Below are 7,484 nucleotides of genomic sequence, written 5' to 3' on the forward strand. Positions count from 1 at the left end.
TGAAAAAGTCACAGTTACTGCTAATCTTCCTGTAGTTGCTTGCTTGCATTCGTTATGCTAAATTTCAGTTAGAGGTTAGTGAATACAAAGTATATTCTTTACCCATCTAATTCCAAAGACTCTCTAAGTTCTATGTAGGTTGTGAGTTCTTAGTTTGGACATTGCACTCTGTATGAATAAATGAGTGAATGAATGGCAAATGAAGAATAAAAAAATGATGAAAGAGTAAGAGCTGAGTCACCTATTCAGGTTGCTTAAGAAAGTGAGTGGCTCAGGAAGGAGAAGGGCCTTGTTAACAGTCATACAGTTACCTTCAGGGAAGTGTTCCTTGTTATTTCTTCCTTTAAGAACTGAGGAATTTCAACAAATGCTCTTAAAATAATTGGCTATCTATCTGTATGCAAAAGAGTGAAGTTGGACCCTCATCTTATACCATGTACAAAAATTAACTTCAAATGAATCGAAGACCCAAATGTAAGTGCTAAAACTATAAAACTCTCAGAAGAAAACATAGGGGAGAAACTTCATAACCTTGAACATAGCAATAATTTATTAATAAGACACCAAAAGCACAGGAAATAAAATGACTAATAGATAAATTGGATGACATAAAAATTAAAAACTTCTTTGCATCAAATGAAATAACCAATAGACTAAAAAGCCAACCTATGGAATGAGAGAAAATATTTGCAAACCATACATCTCAAAATGAGCTAATATCCAGAATATAAAAAAACTGCAGTACATCTACACAGTGGAATACTACGCTGCTGTAAAAAAGAAAGAACTCTTACCATTTGCCACAGCATGGGTGGACCTGGAGAGCACTATGCTAAGTGAAATAAGCCAGTCAGAGAAAGATAAGTAGCACATGATCTCACTTATATGTGGAATCTAATGGACAACATAAACTGATGAACAAAAATAGATCCAGAGTCATAAAAGCATCAAATAGACTGTCAAACCTCAGAGGGAAGGCAGGGGAGGGTGGGTGAGTAGGAAGAGATCAACTAATGAACTTGTATGCATATATTCATAACCCATGGACATGAACAATAGGGTGTTAAAGGACTGGGGTTAGGAGGCTTGGGGGTGGGCTGAAAGAGGTCAATAGAGGGAAAAGGGGACATATGCAATGCTTTCAATAATAAAGATTTTTTAAAAAAGAACTTTTATATCTGAACACCAACAAAACAAACAACCTCGTTAAAAATGGGTAAGAGTTTGAATAGACATTTCTCCAAAGATATAGAAATACCCAATAAACACATGAAAAGATACTCAACACCACAAATTCTTAGAGAAATGGAAATCAAAACCACAATGAGATACCACATCACACCCATTAGGATATCTACCATTAAAAGAAAAAAGATAGGAAGAATGAAGCAGAAAATCACAACTGTAGGCAAGAATGCTCAGAACTATCATATTGACCCAGAAAATTCCACTTCTGGGTATATACCCAAAGGAATTGAAAGGGTCTTGAACAGATATCTGTTCACCAATGTTCATAGCAGCATTGTTCACAATAACTAAAAGGTGGTAACACTCAAATGCCCATAAATGGGTGAATGGATAAACAAAATGCAGTATCTACATATTGTGGAATACTAGAGGTCTGATCCACGAAATTCATGCAAGAGTAGGCCTTCTTTCCCTCGGCTGCTGGCACCGGCTACCCTCTGACACTTGGGACCTGGGGTTCCATCCAGCTGGGCTGCCAGCAGGCACCTGGACCCGGGCTTCCCTCGCAGCCCTGGCTTCCTCTGGAAGGTCATCCAGTCTAATTAGCATATTACATTTTTAAAAAATGTATATTTTATTGATTTTTTTAGAGAGGAAGGGAGAGGGATAGAGAGTTAGAAACATCGATCAGCTGCCTCCTGCACACCTTCTAACTGGGGATGTGCCCGCAACCAAGGTACATGCCCTTGACTGGAATCAAACCTGGGACCTTTGAGTCCACAGGCCGACACTCTGTCCACTGAGCCAAACTGGTTAGGGCTACACTTTTATTATTATAGATTATTCAGCCTTAAAAAGGAGGGAAATTCTGACACATGCTATAAGATGTTTTAAGGACATTATGCTAATTTAAAGAACCCAAACACAGAAGGACAACTACTGTATGATTCCACTTGTATGAGGTCCCTCAAGGAGTCAGATTCATAGGGAAAGAAAGTAAAATGGTGTTTGCTATGGGCTGGGGAAGGGGGGATGGGAAGTTAGTATTTAATGGGGACAGAGTTTCAGTTTTGTAAGTTGAAAAGAGTTCTGGAGATAAGTATTGGTGATGGTTGCAAAACAATGCGAATGTGCTTAATACTACTGAACTGTACCCTTAATATGATTTAATAGCAAAGTTTTTATGTGTATTTTACAGCAATGAAAAAGATCTGAGGAAAAGGAGGAGGCAGACACTTGGCTTGAAAATGCTTTGTCATGGAAAAAAACTGCCCATGAATCCTGGCAGGGGACCAGCAGGGAATCAAGAACCTTACTGCATGGTCCCACCACCTGAGGGTGAGTGAGCCAGTATTTAGGACCAATGAACTGCATAATCCAATAGCCTCATCAGATATCATAGAATGCCTATGACAAGGAATCCTGCTACAAGGAACTCTTTGGAGGGCCCCGAGGGAACTGAAAACAGCTCTCAGCTCCCAGATCTCCAGACTTCTCACTTTCCAGCTTCTCAAGTCCTATAGGTTGGCCTGAGGTGGCTTCTTAGCCAAGCACTTGGGGAAGTGAAGCGAGAGGAAGTGTTAACCCACAATCCCATGATTGGGTAATCAGAGGAGTGAGGGCCTGGTAAGCCTGAGCCCTTGCACAGGGTGGCACTCACAGGCCATAGAAGTTCAAGGGCACAAAGGCAGTGTGCATAGGGGCCCCCAGCATTATGGGTAAGAGTTTCACTTGAAGAATGGGGAAGCCTTGAGCCTCAGATTGTAGTCCAGTGAGGCAGGAGGCAAAGCTGGATAGGGGGACCAATGTCCTTGTTGTACAGGACCCCCTGGGCCATGGAAAGAGGTTTGGATTTTACTTGAGGAAAAGTAGGGAGCCCTGGGAGGTTTAAGCAGGGGAGAAATATGATCTAATTTATTTTTTTAAAGATAAGATACATCTGATGACTGTACAATTAGTCAAAAGATGCAGGCTGCAGGTGTGGGGTTCTCACACAGTGCTCCCCCACAAGTGGCCTTTCATGGTACCTGCTGAGGCACAGTGGTCAGAGGCTGGGTCTGCTGTCCCCTTCCCATGTTGGCTAGGGCTCCTGGATTTGTAAGTTGGAGCTCTGGGTCCAGGCATCAGTTGCAAACTCTTCAAGTTAGTGAAGGCAGGGGCCCCCCAGTGGGCTTAGGAAAGCAGGGGCAGCTGAGCAGGTTGGTGGGGAAAGCAGTAGATAGGGGGTCCTACTTAGGATTCCCTTCATGGCCTGACTTCCCTAGGGAAGGGTGCTGGTGGACAGTGTGAGTGAGGTCAGGCTCTCTGCAGAGGCAACCAGGCAACTATCATCATCATTTTATTTTTCTATAAATAAAAATAAATAATATAATAATTTTTATCCTATATAATAAAAGCCTAATATGCAAATCGACTGAGGGGTGGAATGACCTGCAGAACGACTGGTTGCTATGATGTGCACTGACCACCAGAGGACAGATGGTGAATTCAGGAGCTGCCCCCAGCCCACAGGCCCCAGTCAGTGGCAGTGGCAGGCAAGGCTGGTGAGTGAGCAGCACCAGGCCAGCCAAGGCTGGTGCAGCAAGGGCCCCCCCTGATTGCCCTGCCAGTCACCCCACAGATGGGCTCTGATTGCCAGCCAGGCCTAGGGACCTTACCCATGCACGAATTTTGTGCACCGGGCCTCCAGTCTTACCTAATAATAGACAAACATGTAAATTGACTGTACCTTCCCTATGCTAACCAGCCAATCAGGAGAGTATGCAAATTAACCCAACAAAGATGGCATACGTAGGCTCCAAGCGGCAGAGTGAAGCCTGATGTCCCTGGGGCTTGAGCAGCAAAACCTGATGGCCCTGGGGCCAGAGCAGTGAAGTCTGATGGCTCCGGGGCCGGCTCTGGCCAGAGCCCTGCCAGAGGGAAGGCCTGGGTCCTGGGTGCCAGAGGCAAACCAGTGCCATCAGCCAAGGTAACGGAAGGCCTATTGCACGAATCTCTTCATGCAACAGGCCTCTAGTATAATTAATAGCACAAGTATGATTTATATATCTTTATAAATATAATTTATAATTTTATAACTGTAATTCATATAACTGTGAATTTATAAATATGTAATCACCTTTGGTGAACCCATTATCACTGCTGGGCAGGGACCTGCAGGCAGTTTGAGGAGGTAAGAGTTTTCCTCACTTGGCTTTTCTGGACACAAAAGTGCAATGCGAGGGCAGGAATAGCAAAGGAAGATATAACTTATGTTTCAGGCTGATTGTAGGTGAGAGAATTGCTTTAAAGCCCCTGTGCACCACACTCTGGAAATCCCAGAGATCTCTAGGTGAGGATGATGTTAATGACAGGTTTGTACTATTAGCTGGAGGTCAATTAAGGGGTATGCAATGTAACATACCTTTGTGATTCTATATGTCCAGAAATATTTATCAAAATCTGTATGTCAAAACCAAGAAGTTGCATAGCACAAACTCAGCATGTCACAAAAGAAAAAACAGGCCCAGAAATGGGCAATGGCCTGATCAGAGTCATGTAGGAAAGTCGGAACTATAATCCAGTTTTGTTGCTATCCACCTCCATGCTCTTTTCACTACATTCTCCTCCAGTCATTTGGAGACTTCAATCCTTCTCTGCCTCTGATGTTCTAGATCTCTGTTACTAACATCACCAACCACCAAACCAGAAATCTGGGAGTCATCCATGACACATCCTCTCCTTCAGTCTCTATACCCCATCTATCTCCAGGTCTTAAAATTCCTCAAATCAGTTTACTTCTCTTTACCTCCACCTCAGTCAATTAACAAATATCTATTGAGGACCAACTATTCTGAGTCACCAATCTAGATATTTAGGACACAGCAAGTGAATAAGACAAAGTCTTTGCCTTCAAGGATCTTACATTCTGGTATGTGTTTAAGAGTGTGTGTGTGTGTGTGTGTGTGTGTGTGTGTGTGTAAGAGAGAGAGAAAGAGAGAGAGAGAGAGAGAGAGAGAGAGAGAGAGAGAGAGAGAGAGAGAGAGAATGGATAACTAACAAGTAAATACATACATGACTGAAAACATTGAATTGTAAAGTTTAAATGGATGAATTATATGGTATGTGAATTGCATCTCAAGAAAGTTATTTAAAAGTGCCCATGGCCTGGCTGGTGTGACTCAGTGGTTGAGCATCTACCTATGAGCCAGGAGGTCACAGTTCGATTCCCAATCAGGGCACAAGCCTGGGTTGCTGGCTCAATCCCCAACAGGACGCATGCAGGAGGCAGCCATCAATGAATCACTCTCATCATTGATGTTTCTATTTCTCTCTCCCTCTTCCTTCCTCTCTGAAATAAATAGAAATATATTTAAAAGTGCCTATGGACCATTTGTGTTACTTGTCATGTGAAACTCCTGTTTATTTTGCCCATTTTTATAGTTGTTTTTTTGTTTGTTTTTTTGTTTTGTTATAGAAGTTCCTTATATATCCTGGTTACCAATTCTTTGTTAAATATATTTGTTTTAAATATAGTTTACAAGTGTGAAACATATATACAGAAAACTGCATATACATATAGTTTAGCAGTGTTTATGTAGCTAACACCCATATAGCCACTACACAAGGCTAGATATAGACTATTATTTAGCAATGAAGAAGTTCCCCATGTGAATTATAACTAACTTCCTCCACAATAAAAGGGACGTTCATGATAATCATCTTTCCCCCCCAGTTTTACTAACTTCCAATACATTTATTAACAATATTGTTAATTTCTCCTGAGTTTTAAACTTTTTATTCAGGTTTATTTTTAAAAAAAATAGCATTCATAGGTTTTAAGTTCACAGTTATATGAATTTTGGCAAGTGCATATATTCATGTGTTCACCACCAAAATCAAGTCATAGAACTTTTTTTGTGACCTCAGACAGTTCTCCCATTCCAAGATTCCTCAAAACATTAAAAATATGACCCAGCAATTCCACTCCCGGGTATTTTAACCAAAGAAACCCAAAGCACTAATTTGAAAGGATATATGTACCCCTATGTATTATTTACAATAGCTAAGATATGGAAGCAACCCAACTGCCCATCAATAGACGAGTGGATAAAAAAGTGTTGGTATACATATAGTACAATGGGATATTATTCAGCCATAAAAAAAGAATGAAATCTTACCTTTCACAATAGCATAGATGGATCTGGAGGGTATTACGCTAAGTGAAATAAGTCAGTCAGAGAAAGACAAATAGTATATGATTTCATTTATATGTAGAATCTAAAGAACAAAATAAACGAACAAAACAGAAGCAGGTTAATTGAAGCAGAGAGCAGACTGGTGGTTGCCAGGGGTGGAGGTGGGTTGGAGGGCTGGGTAAAAAAAGGTGAAGAGATTAAGAAGTACAAATTGGTAGTTACAAAATAGTCAAGGGGATATATATTACACAGAAAATCTTTCTATAATTTGATGTTCTGATTGAGCATTTTCTTCCATTAAAGTCTTTCCTAAATTTAATCTTTGTGTGACTTTAGTTTCCAACCATGTTTGCAGGGAAGGAGGTGGTATCCTATAGCACATAGGTCACTATGTATACAACACTCTCTTTAAGCTAAAGTTTTAGTCTCAAATGACCCCTACTGAGGCAGCCTAACCTAATATTTAGCCCAAGCTTCTCTCCTGATAGACAGACTTATATTTCTTACTGTACACTGCACAGATCCACCTGGACAGCTGGAAGAAGCTCACCATCTATATGAGCCACACTGATAACATCCTTTACACCTTTCCTCATCAACTCACCATCATCTCCTCCTCACTTATCCTCAATTTTAACTAAGAGGAACAGCTTCAGTCTAGTCAGAAACCTCAGAATTCAGGTTCATTATAGACTCTCCCCATCACCTCACAGTTCATAACTTCCTATACACTCTATTGCATCTGTCTATATCTTACCATTCTCCTACCCAGACCAAATTAAGTGCTTTGTTATGTTCTTTTGTTTTGTTTACTTGGGCTTATTTCTTAGTATGTGTTCATAAGTGTTTGGTGGAGGAAGGAAGGAAGGAAGGAAGGAAGGAAGGAAGGAAGGAAGGAAGGAAGGAAGGAATTAAATCATTGGAGAGTCCCATTGAATGATTCAAAATGTGGAGCCTGTCCACTGTCTGGGGCTTCCCCCTCCATGGCAGAAACCCTCAGTGCTCCAACTGCTGTGTAACTTCAGAATTCCTATGGGAATCATTATTGCGTAATTGTGGACATCTTTCCCTGGGCTCAAACACTGTTTTGGAGGAGGGGAGGCTCTCAACAGGTGTTTT

This window comes from Myotis daubentonii, chromosome X, assembly GCF_963259705.1.
Source record: "Myotis daubentonii chromosome X, mMyoDau2.1, whole genome shotgun sequence".
In the NCBI taxonomy this organism is placed as follows: domain Eukaryota; kingdom Metazoa; phylum Chordata; class Mammalia; order Chiroptera; family Vespertilionidae; genus Myotis; species Myotis daubentonii.